The sequence below is a fragment of the Ambystoma mexicanum genome, chromosome 1p (genome assembly GCF_040938575.1).
Source record: "Ambystoma mexicanum isolate Mex_15411 chromosome 1p, UKY_AmexF1_1, whole genome shotgun sequence".
NCBI classification, from domain to species: domain Eukaryota; kingdom Metazoa; phylum Chordata; class Amphibia; order Caudata; family Ambystomatidae; genus Ambystoma; species Ambystoma mexicanum.
In genome coordinates this window covers 757504171-757519801 of record NC_090921.1, presented here as the reverse complement: position 1 = coordinate 757519801, position 15631 = coordinate 757504171, and the positions used below count along the sequence as shown (strand labels likewise).

Sequence of the window (15631 nt, the reverse complement as noted above, 5' to 3'; positions counted from 1 at the left end):
CTCACGCTACTCCTCATGCTACCTCATGTCAGAAAAAATACAATCTGAGGATCCTAGACGCGTGAGTGATCTTGGGTACAGTGGACGTCCCACTAGGGATAGTATTACTGGCACGCCCTGTGTCGACGCCCATTTTTGAGTTTCGAAAAACAAACTGTAATACTCCGCAGCTTCCACTAGATGTCGGCCTATGCACAGCATGTGAATCTAAGCAGATACAAGTATCAGAAATACGATTACGGTGAGTAATGTATTTTATATATATATATATATATATAGCCAATTTTGTTTTTAAAAAAAAGAAAAACTCACAAAAGCATAGCAAAATAAATGTACTTTTTTTTTTGCCCATGTGTGATTCTTAAGGTTTTCCCCTTCCCAGTTGCATCCTCCTCCTTTGCCTCTCCCCAAAACTGCTCTTTTCATGGCCATGTTTTCAGTTATAAAAGTATACATAAAAAAGACTGTATAAATGGATCAAGTATCCTTAATTGGTGCTTTTTAATACAGAGCATGTTAAAGCACATATCTGTTTTTTTTATCTGTGGTTAACCTTTATGGTAACCGTGGGTACAATGGCAGTAGCTGCCGAAACCATGAATGTGATGTTATGCTAAGTTGTGCAATGTTATATCCTATAGCAACAGCTTTGAAAGTTTAAAACATTTGTTTATATATGTGTATGTGTGTGGTAGTCCTGAAACATTCTATTTTGAAATACTGAGTGTAGTGTTTGTGCAAAATTACTGTAACACTTTAGTTACTTTCTCTTCATTTATAAAAAATATAACTAAACTTTTAAAAGTTAAATATGTATACAACGTTCTTTGTAAAAGTAGTTATTTGTGGGGGGGGGGTGGTTTTGGGATTTATGGAATAACAAAACCCTTGCAATTCAAGGAAAAAACATTAGTTGCGGGGACGTTACGGTGAGATTTTACCCTAAACAAAACCCAAAACCCCTGCATTTCAGCTAAAGCCACCTTAACTAGGTGCCCCCTGTTGCACAGCCTATGACCACATTGATGACATCACTATTAACATTACAACAGTAACCAGCACTAAGCATAGCCTTCAGCCATGGTTGGTGTGCATGGCGAAATATATTTTTACACAGTAATGGAGCAGTAGTTATGGTCTTCGGCCATGGACACTGGCCACAGCCTTCAGCATTGTCCACTGTATATTTTAAAACACGAGCAGGCCACCAACAATAGCCTTCGGCCTTTACCACTGGCTACGACCTCCAGTCATGTCCACTGTATATTATATACACTAAACAGCCACTGGCCAGTCTTTGGCCATGCCCACTATATATTCTAGCATATATGGCCATGGGCAATGGCTAGATCCTTTGACCATGCCCACTGTATATTTTATATACACTAACAAGCGAACAGCCATGGTCTTCCACACAATACTGGGCAGTGGCCACATCCTTTATATATTTTCTTTTATTTTCTTTTTAAACTTAAATTGTATTAATCAGTTTTCAGTTACAGCATAGATAATTTACTTCAAAACCACCACAGTAGCAACTGAGAGCCCCTCCCCACCCCCCCAAACTCAGGAAAGCCTACTGTGTATTCTAACAAATTAATGAGCGCTAACCGTGGCTTTTGTGAGATTTGTGACGGCATCTTTGATGTCATGGGTGTTAGTCCTTGCAGTGCAGACTGGTGGCACGAGTTATGGTTGCTTAGCTTACCATAACTGTCAATTTCGGGGGGGGGTTTCGGTTTTACCTGTAACCATAACGTCCCTGTAACAATATTTTTCCATTTTTTTTTTTTTTTGCTACTACAACTTACTGTAACGTCCCTTTAACAATTATTTGTTAGTGAATTTCATAGGTTTTTAGTAGGGCACTGTAAGCAGAAAGTTGCGTTAACATCACGTTTTCTGTAAAGAGGATAGATATTTGGTACAGCAACATAACCATAACGTCCCGTTAACAACGGTATGTTACTGATTCCTTGGCTGCCCTTGTGATAAACGTTTGGAAACGGCAAATTGTCTGGTGTATGCATCCATTTGCACTCCCCTTACTTTTCAGAATAGTGTTGGTGTATCGTACCAATTACAGATGTACATAGTAAATTTTATTTAGTGTGTCAGTATGCTCTCTTTTTGTGTTAACAGTGAATGATCTGTGGCGCACACTACTGGGCGAGATGACTACAGATGAGCAATATGGACGTTTCCTAGGGGCGTGGCCTGAGCTCATGCCGTGAAGACGTGCAGGCTCGGAGCTCCTGCCAGATCCTGAGATGATCCTGTAAAGGACCCATAAATAAGCTGATTTCACTGACGGCGCCTAGGAAGAACGCTGCGACTGAGGCCTGACACTGCGTCTGTACAGCCCCCTTGCATTTCAGAGTGGGCTGGACAGAGCGGGTGCCAGAAAGTGCTAAACGCACTGGGACGGCGGACCAGGAACCGCGACAGGCCATCGGCATTGAGAGCAGATGGCTCGACTGAATCTTTGGGGCCTGCCGGGTATCCCTGCAGGCGCTGGAAGACAAAAGGAGAGCCGCACAGTGCAAGGGACACCCGATGCAGGCTGAGAGGACACACGCATGACGGACAACACCTGGAACGGCAGAGGAGGGCCCCGGCAGGACCCCACGGACACGGAAGGTACACTGGGGGCTTCTTGAGGGCTAGGGAAATACTCTGGCTAAACTCCAGCAAGCGGGCCTGTGTGAAAGGGCTGGACTGCACAGCTGGGATACATTAAACCCCACCCCAACAGCCCCCAAGCAGATGACAAAGGAAGGCCCGGGACTGGGCCCTAGGAAAAACAGTCGCTGGAACGCACAGGCAATAACTGAAGCACCACCCCTGGGGCCCCACACATGTGGAAGCAACGTGTGGCGGACCAGGTGCGCAGCGCTGACCCTACAAGAAATAACACGGCCTGGGAAACGCACCCTGGGCCCCGCTAACTGGACTAACCAACAATATCAAACTGCCACTGGGCGGCCTGAGGGATAATAACCAAAAGCACGCAAACCAAGACAAGCGCCTGATTACCCTAATCTGAGGGAAAGTGGTGCACCATTGGTGCTGGGAAACTAGGGTAGCCCCACAGATTGGAGTGGAGGGTGGCAGGCCCCGCTGTGCTGCGGCTAGCCCACAAAACCTAGGTCCAGCGCAGCGAAACTGTCAATGGAGCACTGGAGTGTTAGGGAGAATTCTCATTCTATGGCTAATTTCCCTCACCTAGTGAGTCCCTCAGCAGTTTTGCTGGATTTCTGGAGTTTGTTTTCCACTTAGTAAGAGTGTGAGCCTTTTTCCCACTCTTACATGTGTATTTCTATTGTTTGTGTGATAGTGGGCTCCGGAGGACATCACTCCATGAACCCCACTTTTTATGTGTTACACAGCACCTTCAGTGCAGTAACACAGGGTTGTCCTTGAGACTTCCCACTGACTCCATTTTTCTGGGGCTGACTACCGTCCCCCAGAAAACAGGTAAAGTTGCCATTTACTTTACATAGTCGGTTAAAAACTACAGACCCAGTACACCCCATCTTACATGGAGTACTGGAAAGGGTTAACTCCTATCCCTTTTTTGTCTGTGCCTTTCAGAGCTTTGTTTTGCTCTTTTAACATTTAGACTTGGCTGGTGGCAGTGGTATCTACACTAACTTTTCTACCGCAATTATATTACATAAACGTGGTACTGTTCCAGGCTATCAAACCCGCTTGACTAAATAGTCTTTCTTTTGGCTCCGGTCGGGTTTAGTCGCCATTTCTTTTTGTTAAAGTCCTCCTTGTGTTACTTTGCGCTGCAAACCAGGTTTGCCTTCTTTGTTCACCGTCTTCTGGCGGGCTTCTCTCAAGAAGCCCTCCTTTTGGTGCCTGGGTGTCTAGGTGAGCTGAATGTGAGGGAGCGGTGTAGTCACCCCCTGCACAGGGTATCCTTGGAAACCCAAGTCACTTTGTCATGATTGGCTGGGGTGGTGGTCCGGGCCGGACAACCCCCCTGCTGGGTGATTGACAGCCAGGCTGTGTGAATGGGGGATTTTCGCATATAAGGCAGGACTCTTGGGCTCTTGGGCTGAAAGTAAGTCGCCACTGGAACTGCAAGGAACCGAAGAGAAGCGGAGAAGACGGCTGCTGCAACTACAGAGTCCCATTGGAGCCCTGCTGCAGTCCTGAGCCATCTACCCTTCAACAACAAGAGAAGATCCAGTCCGGAGTCGTCTTCCCTTGTGCCTGGTGGGATCAACCAGCTCATCTTTCACAGGCAGAGGATCCACTTCTTGGTCGAAATGGCTGCACACAGCTGTCGTGGTCTGTATGGCCATCTGAAGAGTCTCTCCTGTTTTAAAGGAGTGCACCTTTTATTCACCGTTGCTTTTGCTGCTGCTGGCCTCATCCCTGGGTAGTGCAGATCGCTCCATACGTCGTCCTCCTTGTCCCCACGACTGAAGCCACAGGAACCGTGAGTCTGCAGGAACTACCAAGAACTGCCTTAGCACCAGCTCTTCTTCACTTGAATAAGGTACTGTCCAACCTTAAAGAACTGGGGTGAACCCCTTTTCTCCTCACTAAAGGCTTGTCATTATCTTCCTTCCCTCTTATAACTTTTGCTTCCTCTTCTGACAATATCTAAGTACTCCTGGCAAACTCGAATCGTGAACTGTACTAACCGTGTGATCCTCGACAACAGGAACCCTGTTCCAACAGACACTGGCGCAGGGCTATTGACTTTTATTCACTTGTAGGAAAGTGTCCTCTGATTCTATCTGCCTTGACAAAAGTATTGCCTATGATTTTTATCCCCAACTCTTTTGTGTTGATTCAGGTGCTAAGTGTGTTTTTACTCCGGTAACCTTTCTTCCCGCGGGTATGCATATCTTTAGTAAGACCGAACTGTCATTACTGTCAAAAAGTGATCGCATCTGTCCCTCCGGTAACGTATTTCATTCACAACACCGGTCTCTCGAAACACTAGGTACTTACCTTGAATTGTACTGCACAAAGTGAATTGGTTGTGTGTAGTGTATTTTACGTGTAGTTTTAAATTAATAGAAGTGAAGTGTTTTGCGAACATATGGTCTAGAAATGTATTTTTACTTTTCAACCAAAGACCTTGGGCCTCATTACGAGTCCGGCGGTAACCGCGGCTGTTAAACCTCCTGGTTACCGCCAGACTCGTATTACCATTCCGCCTCCGTGATTCCCGGAATTACCGGGGCATTACAACCCCGGTTTTCCGGGAATCACGGAGGCGGAATGGTGTTAATCCCCATTCCCATTGAGTCCTGTTGGACTCAATGGGGATCATGGAAACACCGGCAGCATCTCGTAATGCTGCCGGTGTTTCCCCGTCCGTCTGCAGGCGGGCGGTGTTAAACCAGCCAGGTCAGACCTGGCGGGAACATCACCTCCCGCCTGCAGGAGTTGTGATCGCCCGGCATGGAAACAACAGTGGCGGCGGGTTTACCGCCACCGTTGTTTCCATACTGGGCGATTTGTAATGAGGCCCCTTGAGTCAGTGTTTGCTTGAGTCACAGTAATTGTAGTCATTTGTGTAATCTCGACTACTGCTCATTTGCTCTTGAGATATGTCTGGCTGCTGCGCTATTGCTACCACTTTAACAATTTAGTACAGGCTTGTACTAAAGGTGAACTTGTATTACCACTTGTAGTCTTAATTGTGTGTAGTGGTCCGTAAAGGCACTGTACAGCATTCCTCCTAACATGGAGCATTAACCAACAGCACCAAACACTCGCAGGCCGCAGAACGCCTGAGTTCCACTAATCAAGCAGCGCACAGACCACGCCACAAAGGGAAGAGGTGCTGGACTGCACTTATCTGAGCGACCCCCCCCCCCCCACCCCCCTCACAGAAAGCTCAGCGGTGCGCTGAAGTCCTCGGGCAACCAAGGCATGCTACATGACCCAAAGCGAAGGGTGTCACTGCCCGTCGCGCTGCGAGGGTGTGTCCCAGCTCGCACACTGGACCGGGGTGTCAACAACGAGCTGCCAGGGCGTTGCATAATAGCGCCAAACTCTCGCAGGTTGCGGCTGTCATAAGGGTCTACACGCCCACAGACACGCACCACGATCTAGATGGGCGCCAGGCCGGGCTGATCTGAAGAACTTTTTTTACAAAGGTAGCGGGCGCCCCTCTCTCGCAAGAACAGACATGATAACCTGTTCAGTGGTTATTAACCACTTGAGAGTTCGCAGCCACTGCTTTTACTCACTGTACCTTTCACAGATGGGAAATATCCATTTGCATATCAGTCTTTGTCCTGCCCAGGGGCAGTCCAGCACCGAAATACAATGGCAATTCCAATCTGAACGAGAGTACCACCAGCAACCCCATACACGTGTTTCACCCTTGTTGGGGATCATCAGTGAGGTGAAGCTGATGCCTCTCTAAGCACAGTGAGAGGGAGACCACGTCTGGTTGCCCCCAGGAGACCTAGGGTTACCAATCCCAGGTTCCTTATTAGGTCCCCCTGCACAGGAGGGGCAGCAGCACATAAGAACGCCAGGCAGACCTGAAGCGCCGCACCGGCCAACACAAGGGGGACCCACGCCCGCTGCGCAGCAGCAAACACAACACAACACAGCTCGAGCCTGGTGCCGGGCGCTGCCGACTCGCCGCTGGCACACAACACACTAACCCTAAACCCCAACAGGCTGCAAGTGGCTCAAGAATCAGCAACCCCACAAGCTTAAATCACAATAAGGAGTGGTTCCCGGCTGGATAGACCTGGGGACACCCTCACGAGAAGGGGGGCAGCACACAAGCAGAAAGGCGCACATCACCAAAACGGGAAGAACCCATGAAGAACGAGACCACACACAACATGCGACCTAATAGTGCTGAAGACATGCCCTCCACAAAACACAAGTTGGACCCAACAATCACGGACTCCTTTCACACTGCCAAACAAAAAGGGCAATCACAAACAACCCCAGAAACACACGCAGAGTAGCCCGAGAAGGACGCCGCTACTAAAGAGGATCAAGTACTCGAAGCCATTGCAGCCTTGTGGTCCTTCATAGACAAAAAGATTCAAGATGTCAAATCAGACGTACAACTGATGAGACAAGACATGAGAAATCTCGCGGAAAGAGTTACTACTGCCGAGACGGCGCTGAAAGAGACGACAAATTACCACGACCTTGGAAAAAGGCTGACAGAGCTAGAAAGGAGGAACGCAGCGCTGGAAGCCCGAGCAGAGGCCGCGGAGGGACGGGCCCGGCGCAACAACATACGGGTCCTGGGAGTCCCGGAATGGATGGAAGGATCCAACCCAACGGACTTCGTCAAACATGATACTGCAGGGATTCGGAGCAGGGGCACTATCACCAGGATTTGCAGTGGAAAGGGCCCACAGATCCTTGCAAAAAAAGACCACCCCCGGGCTCACACCCTCACCCCGAAAATATTGAACTTCCGTGACCGGGAACTAATCTTGAAATTCTCCAAGGAAGGTGGCGTAATTCGCCGAGACAATGACACCCGTTAGGGAGAATTCTCTTTAAAGGCTAATTTCCCAGACCTAGTGAGTCCCCCAGCAGCTTTGCTGGATTTTTGGGCTTTCATTTTTTCTCCTGCTAAGAGTGAGATTCTTTTTCTCCCACTCTTAGACATGAATTGAGATATCCTTTGACTTTGTAATATGTTTTATGGGCTATGTGGTCTTTTACCCCATAGGGCTTCATGTGTTTTTGGTATGTGGGTTACACAGCACCCTCAGTGCAGTAACCCGGGGATGTCGTAGCGACCCCCCAACATAGACTCCGTACCCTGGGACTGACTACTGTCTCTCAGGGCATGTAAAGTCACCATTGGCTTTACTAGTTTCAAATTGTGAACCGAACCAGTACAAACCATCATATTGCGGATGTACTGGTCGGGGCAATTCAATTTCCCCGGGGACTGTTGTTCGAGGGGGCACTGTCCAGTTCCCCCGACCGAGTTTTGGCTGGTGGCAGTGGATACAACTTTTTATATTCGACCGCAAATATATTCCTATGGGATTTTCCCATGGTTCGAGGCTACCACTTTTTAAAATGGCCTCGAACATACCGCCGGTTTATTAAATTAATATAAAATCACTGGTTGGTATTTTTTTGCTGAAACTTGGTTCCAAAATCGCGTTTGTGTTTGCTTCTGTGACTTCAACCCAAGTTGAGCCCTTTGTTCCACTTTTTGGGCAGGCTTCTCCACAGAAGCCTCCAAAAGTGGTGCCACTCTGTCTGGGTACCACAGGGGCGTGTGGGAGTGGGTTTAGGCACCCTGGACTGAGTTGCCTCGCCAACTCAAGTCGCACTCTTGTGTGATTGGCCCAAGTGGTGAGCCGCCCGGCTCACCGCTTAGCATGTTTGAGTGACATCTAGGCTGAATGAATGGGGGGACTTTGGGGACTGGAACTTCAGAATTCGCCACAGGACCTAAAGAATCCGAGGTGGGAGAAGCCGAGCCGACCTGCAACGACGACACCACCGGTGGAGCCCTGCTGAACCGTCTCAACACTTTTCCCGACGACAGAGGGGATCTCCAGCCTGGAGAGTGTTCTTCCTTTGACTGGGCGGGATAACCAGTTTGCCTGTCTTTTCTTTTCGCCTTCCTGGACCATCTCGTGGCCGCCTTGCCCGTGCAAAGCACCCCAGCAACCGGAATACCACGGTTTACCACTACCGCAAAGAAAAGGGTGGTACCTTGTAACCGGGAAACTCTGCGGCTGGTTTCTTCCCTGGCAGTGCAACGACCTCCAGCTTTCCTCCACGTCGAGACCTCCTCTTCCTCTGGATGAAACACTGACTTGCACCCACTGCCAGGAACAACTGTCCCTGCTGGAGCGTTCTTCCCATTTTCAGGTACTGTGTCCCGCCTGGCTTCCCTTGCGACAGATCGTTCGGGGTGACAGTAAATCCTCGACTTTCTAACCTGGGTTAGCCTGGGACCTGTTAACTAACTTTTCCTGACTTGATCTTTTGTGAACCATTTACAAAGACTCTTTGGGCATAACCCCACTGGGTGATCCTGGACACATTTCGCTTGCTCTCTAAGAGTGGGCCTGGCATTTGAACTTCCTTGCTCTCCAGTAGACTTTGCCTAACCTGCCTCACTGTCGTTCTTTGAAAAGTATTAAGATTGGTGTGCTTTCATAACTATGCCTTTTTCCCCCCCTGTTTATATAACTTATTAGAGTGCCATCTTAGGTTAAGCGCTCACCTCTGTCTGAAAATAAGTGGTGTTTCGAAGGGATTGTGTCCTCCGATGTATTCCTTATCTTTGATACGTTTCCAGCTTGCTGGCCTCGGAAATGTTTTCTGTAGAGGGTGCTGCGCGTCGACGTCCGAGCCGATGTCCTTCGGCGGCCACTGTATCGGTGCCGACGTCAAATAGCCACGCGCTGCGTCCGTTGCTCAGTTCCGTTTTTCCGCGCTTCGTGGGGCCTCGAACGTCGTTGCTCAGTCAGGTAACTATCTATTTCTACTCTAATATACCTTATTGTTCTCGATGGCTTCTTCATCAGAGCCGACGACGCCGCGATCCAGCTTCAAGAAATGTCGACACTGCGGTAAAAAAATGTCAATGGATCCACACAGGATCTGCTTATGGTACTTGGGATCCAAGCACCATTGTTCGGAGTGTGAGGACTGCATGTCCATGACGGCGAAAGCCTTGAAGCAGCGCAATGGGAAGCTCGAGAGAGGTAAGTCTGCCAAAACCTCCTCGACAGTTTCGTCGGCTGAGTCGAGGCATTCGTCTCCTCGCCGTCGAAAACATTCCCATTCTAGCTCCCACCATTCGTCGAGATCAAGACACTCAAAGAGATGTCGAAGGTCCCATTCCTCGTTGTCTTCTGTGTCCCCAGAAAGGGTCTCCTGTCCCACTAAACACAGCTCTCAAGCTGAGTGGGAGGAATTCAGAAAGAAAATGTTAAGCGTCTTCGAGAACGTGGCCTCAAACCCCTCGAAGACAGCTCAGGGTGATACCCCGGGTGAAAAACCCAAAAAATCGAAACGGCGCGAGTTGCAGCACCCGGCGAAACATTCCACCTGAGAGCGCCATGAGCCATCAGGTAAGAAGGTACCGTCTTCGTCACCGTCGTCGAAGATTCCTTCGACGCACGAATCGGCGCCATTGACTACGTTGTCGAGGGTTCCTCGACGCATCGGTCGATCGACTCGACGCCATTGTCGACGCTGATGAAAGAGTGGACCAAGGCCACTCCACAGCCAACGGTGATTTCAAGGGCCTCCGCATGACGCCGAGACCATCATCGATGCCCTCGAGTAGGATCCCGATCCTCTCGAGTTCTTCGAGACCCCTTCCAGTTTTTTCGACGCCGTTTTTGGCACCTTCGAAGCCTGTTACATCGGCGTCGACGACATCGACGTTTTCTCGTCCAATAACGACGAGTTTGGCTCCTTCTGCCTTAGAGATGGGTTTTACTCCATTTCAGAGGTCAGAGTACCCTGGACTTTCTTCAATTTATGAAGAGGGGGAAGATTCTGACCAGGAAACATTCGGGTTACAGAGGACCACACTGCCTATTGCAGAGGATTTCACCTCTGAGGAAAGAAGGCTGAAGGACCTACAGGAGTCACTACATGAGGCAAGTGGGCTGGACACTTCCCCAGAAGTGGAATTTGTTAAGCCAGACCCAGGGGAACATGCCGAAACACCCTATAGAACCCTGATGGCAAGAATTATTGAATTTATGGGTTGGTCTGCGCCTTCACCTGTTTTTCAACAGGACGACCTAACAGATATATTAGACAAAGGCCCACAGGAGGACCCGGTGGTCCCCTTCCATGTAGCCCTACAAAGGAAAATTGCATCAAATTGGGAAACTCCCGAAGTTATCCCTGCAGTCAATAAAAGATTGTCAACCAAGTATAGGGTAGCGGCTGCTGACCCTGAATACTTATCAAAACACCGACTTCAGAGAGCCTGGTGGTTCAAGCGGAAACTTCATCTAGCAGTAGGACTGCTTACCCTACTGTCCCACAGGATAGAGATGACAAGAGGTACGACTCTATGGCAAAGAAAGTTTTCTCTGCCTGTAGTATGGCGTTGAAGTCCATCAACGCCACCTGTACGCTCGCCAGGTTCAGTCACACACTATGGGAGTGTGCTTCATCAGCGGCTGACTGCATACCCGAAGCAGAGGAAAAGGAAGCCTTCCTTAACATTATTAAAGATGGCATGGATGCCATGTGCGATTCACTTCAAACTGGCATCGATTCCGCTGACATTATCAGCAGGGCCATGGCGGAAAGTACAACAATCCGCAGGCATGCGTGGTTGCGAAAGTCGAGCTTTGCTCCGGATGTACAGGCCAGACTTTTGAATATGCCCTTTGACGGCTCTTCATTATTCGGGAAAAAGGCTGATGACTTCTAAAGCAGCAGCAAAATATTTAGGAGCTGCTATCCGCCAACCTTCTTTTTCGCCCCTCAGGAACCTCTGGAAGAGGAAAGTCCTTTCGCTATTATTCCGCATTCGGGAAAGGCAGAGGACAGCCGGCTCAGAGGCCAAAGGAGATCCACCTGAGGTGGATGGGTCAAAAGTACTAAGGCCGCAGCAGCAGCAGGTGCCTCTTTACCCTCGGCATCTGCATCAGCTGCCCCCAAACCACTCCGAGGCCTTTCCACACAATACACCTGTAGGGGGCAGGTTAACTCAGCATCTGACGGGATGGCAGGCTATAACGTCAGATGCTTGGGCATTGGAAACAGTTGCCCAAGTTTACTGCCTACCCTTTCTACACATTCCTCAGTCATCTACCGGGGAACAGCTCTCTGAAAGTTTGATCTGCTCCTCTTGCAGGAAATTATAGACCTGCTAGAGAAAGGTGCCATAGAACTGGTACCTGTAGCGGAAAGGAACAAGGGCTGGTACTCCCCCCTACTTTCTCATACCAAAGAAGGACGGAGGACTGAGACCCATCCTGGACTTACGAGAATTGAACAAGTTCCTCAGGAAGGACAAGTTCAACATGGTAACTCTCTCGGATCCTTCAGGTCCTCTAGCTCCAGGACTGGCTGGTATCTCTGGACCTTCAGGATGCTTATTTTCATGTGCCAATCCATCTCAAACACAGGAAATACCTGAGATTCGCAATTGGGGACTCTCATTATCAATTTCGAGTTCTGCCATTTGGGCTGACCTCCGCCCCGAGGGTCTTCACCAAGTTGATGTCGGTAGTGGCGGCGAGTCTAAGGAGGGAAGGGATCCACGTCTACCCCTACCTGGATGACTGGCTGATCAGGGCTGTATCTTCAGAACGGGCCCAGGCCCAGCTAGATTATGTCTGCCACTTCCTTCACAGACTGGGCTTCTCCCTCCAATTTAAAGAAGTCACAGATGGTACCATCATAGAGTCTCCAGTTCATTGGAGCGTTCCTGGACACAGCCTCGCCACCAGAGGTGAGGGCTCAAGATATTCTACAGATGGTCACCAAGTTTCAAAATGCCCAACGTCTCCCAGCCTTCGACTTTTTGAGGTTGCTAGGCCTCATGGCATCCTGCATCTTCCTTGTGCCAGAGTTGTGCCAGAGGCTCGCCTGAGAATGAGATCTCTTCAGTGGGCACTGAGAAGTCAGTGGTTGCAATTCTCAGGGAGAATGACAGATCTCCTCCGGATTCCAGACAAGGTAGCCCGCGACCTTCAATGGTGGGCCTATCCAGAGAATATCTTGAAAGGAGAACTGTGTTGGCAACCATGGCTGGAGATAACAGTAGTCACAGACGCCTCACTCACGGGGTGGGGAGCCCATGCCAACGACTTGACCATCAGCGGTCATTCGTCTCCATCGGAGTCCAGACTACACATCAACCTATTAGAGCTTAGAGCAATCAGACTAGCGCTGAAAGCTTTCCTGCCATCAGTACAGGGGAGAAATGTCCTGATAATGACGGACAACACGGTGGCCATGCACCACCTCAACAAAAGAGGAGGCGTAGGATCACTGCCATTGTGCAGAGAGGCGATGCAGCTCTGGTTTTGGGCAATCCAAGAAGGAATCTCTCTATCGGCTGTCCACCTAGCCGGAGAGAAGAACTTGACAGGAGACGCTCTGAGCAGGCAGAGCAGTCTCCCACGAGTGGATGCTAGCTCAGGAAGTCCTTCAAGAGATTGTCACCCTTTGGGGAACCCCTCAGGTGGATCTGTTCGCCACAAGCAACAACAAGAAGTGCGATCTGTTCTGTTCCAGGGAATTTCCCCCGAGAGGAGCTCTAGGAGATGCGTTCGTAGTGGACTGGGAGTTTCCACTACTTTACGCGATCCCTCCAGTCCCTGTTATTCCTCAAATGATCAGGAGGTTGAGAAGATTCCAGAAAACCATGATCCTAATTGCCCCGGATTGGGCCAGGAGAACGTGGTACCCGGACCTTCTAGATATGTCCATCTGTCCTCCAATCCGTCTTCCACTCAAAGAGAATCTTCTCTCGCAGAAGGGAGGTCAGGTTCTCCATCCAGACACCAAAACCCTCAACCTTCACGCTTGGCTTCTGAAAGGTTGAGGTACAAGGATTGGGATCTCCCTGATGACGTCGTGGAGGTGCTGCTTTCGGCCAGAAGACCGGCAACAAAGTCTTTATACCGCTGCCGTTGGAACAAATTTTGCAGCTCGTGTAGGGAAGAGAATATAGACCCTTTTTTATGTGGTTCACCAACGGTGATATCGTTTCTGCTCTACTTGGCAAACTCAGGCCTTCAAGTGGGCACTGTAAAAGGCTATCTTGCAGCGCTTTCTATCTTCAAGCGCACTGCGGAGGAACCATCATATTTCAAAATTCCTCTAGTGGTACAATTTCTCAAGGGATTAACTAATGTTTACCCTCCAAAACCATTCCAGGTTCCCTTATGGGACTTAAATTTAGTCTTAAACTTCTTAATGGGCACTCCATTCGAAACACTTCACTCTTGTTCGCTGAGATTTATCACACTTAAAACTGTCCTATTGGTAGCACTAACATCTGCTAGGAGGGTGAGCGAACTACAAGCTCTCTCCTGTAAACCTCCACATACAATCTTCCACAAGGACAAGGTTGTCCTACAGGTGAAGCCTAATTTCCTCCCAAAGGTGGTTTCTGAATTTCATATTACTCAGAAAATTACCTTGCCTTCGTTCTACCCTCCTCCCCATCCGGGGAAAGAGGAGGAAAGGCTACATAGGCTGGACCCTAGGCGAGCTCTCAGCTTTTACATCAGCAGAATGGTTAGGATCAGGCAAGCAGACCAACTGTTTGTAGGATACTCGGGTCACAAGTTGGGACTTCCCATAACAAAACAAACCATCTCCAGGTGGATTATTTTGGCCATCCTGGAATGTTATAGACTTGCAGGGAAAGAGCCACCCCAAAATCTCAGGGCTCATTCAACCAGGGGTATCGCAGCCTCTTCGGCTCTCCAAAGAGGGCTACCGGTCCGGGACATATGTGCGGCTGCCACATGGTCGTCCGCACATACATTCACAAAACTTTACAATCTGGATTCCTCCACTGCTCAAGAGACCAGATTTGGCAAGGCTGTATTACATTCGGTCCATCCCTACAGGGATACATAACACTCACTCCCGCCTCCAATTACATGCCACTGCTATGGTAGTCTATCAAAGATAAGGAATACGTCGGAGGACACAATCCCTTCGAAGAACAAGTTACTTCTTACCTGGTAACGTTCTTTCGACGGGATGTTCCTCCGACGTATTCCTTATCGCCCCTCCCAACCATCCCCGCAATGATAACTTCCCTTGTGGTTGCAGTTTACGCTCCTTCAAGGTCACTAACCAATTCAGGCATGACTTTTCTTATGCTACAAAACAGAACTGAGCAACGGACGCAGCGCGTGGCTATTTATGGGCATGGTGACGGATGCTGCGATGCGGTGGCCGTCGAAGGACATCGACTCGGCAGACGTCGACGCGCAGCACCCTCTACAGAAAAAATTTCCGAGGCCAGCAAGCTGGAAACGTATTATCATAGATAAGGAATACGGCGGAGGAACATCCCGTCGAAAGAACGTTACCAGGTAAGAAGTAACTTCTTCTTCTCACTAAGACTTGTCTAGTAAGTAATCAGCGTTGTGTGTGTATATATATATATATATATATATATATATATAATAGTGACTGTGTGTTGAATTTACTTACCTCTTTTTGTGCTAGTGTAATTTACAAGTGTGTCTTTAAATAATTATATACTTTTACACCAAAGCTCTGGTCCGTGTTTGCTTGTGCTACTGTGTCTCTGTACCTATTGTGTATACTCTATATACTGCCTCACTCATCTTGAGAGAAGTCTGACTGCTCAGCCACAGCTACCAGGTAAACCTGGGTGGTACAGACTGCTATCAATTGGGTTTACTGCCAACCACCTGTAGTCCTAAATCTTTTGCAGTGGTCCCTAAGGTAACTGCACAGGTTTCTGCCTAACACCAACATAGCCAAATACCCGGATTACACCCCGGCGGTACAGAAGGTGCAGAACTCTTTCGTCCCAATCAAGCTGAAACTCAGGAAGTTGAACCTCAAGTACATGCTGATGTATCCATCTCGGCTTAAGATTCTCTACAAAGGACGGGCTGTCTTTCTCGAAACACTGGCAGCGGCCAACATGTGGCTGAGCGCAACA

At 48.9% G+C, this 15631-nt stretch overlaps 1 protein-coding gene across 6 annotated transcripts in view; it reads left to right on the top strand.

The window, feature by feature from the left end:
- TDRKH (tudor and KH domain containing) overlaps positions 1–15631 on the top strand; it is a 2163439-nt gene that overhangs the window by 910926 nt on the left and 1236882 nt on the right. The gene's annotated exons all lie outside the window — the stretch shown is intronic.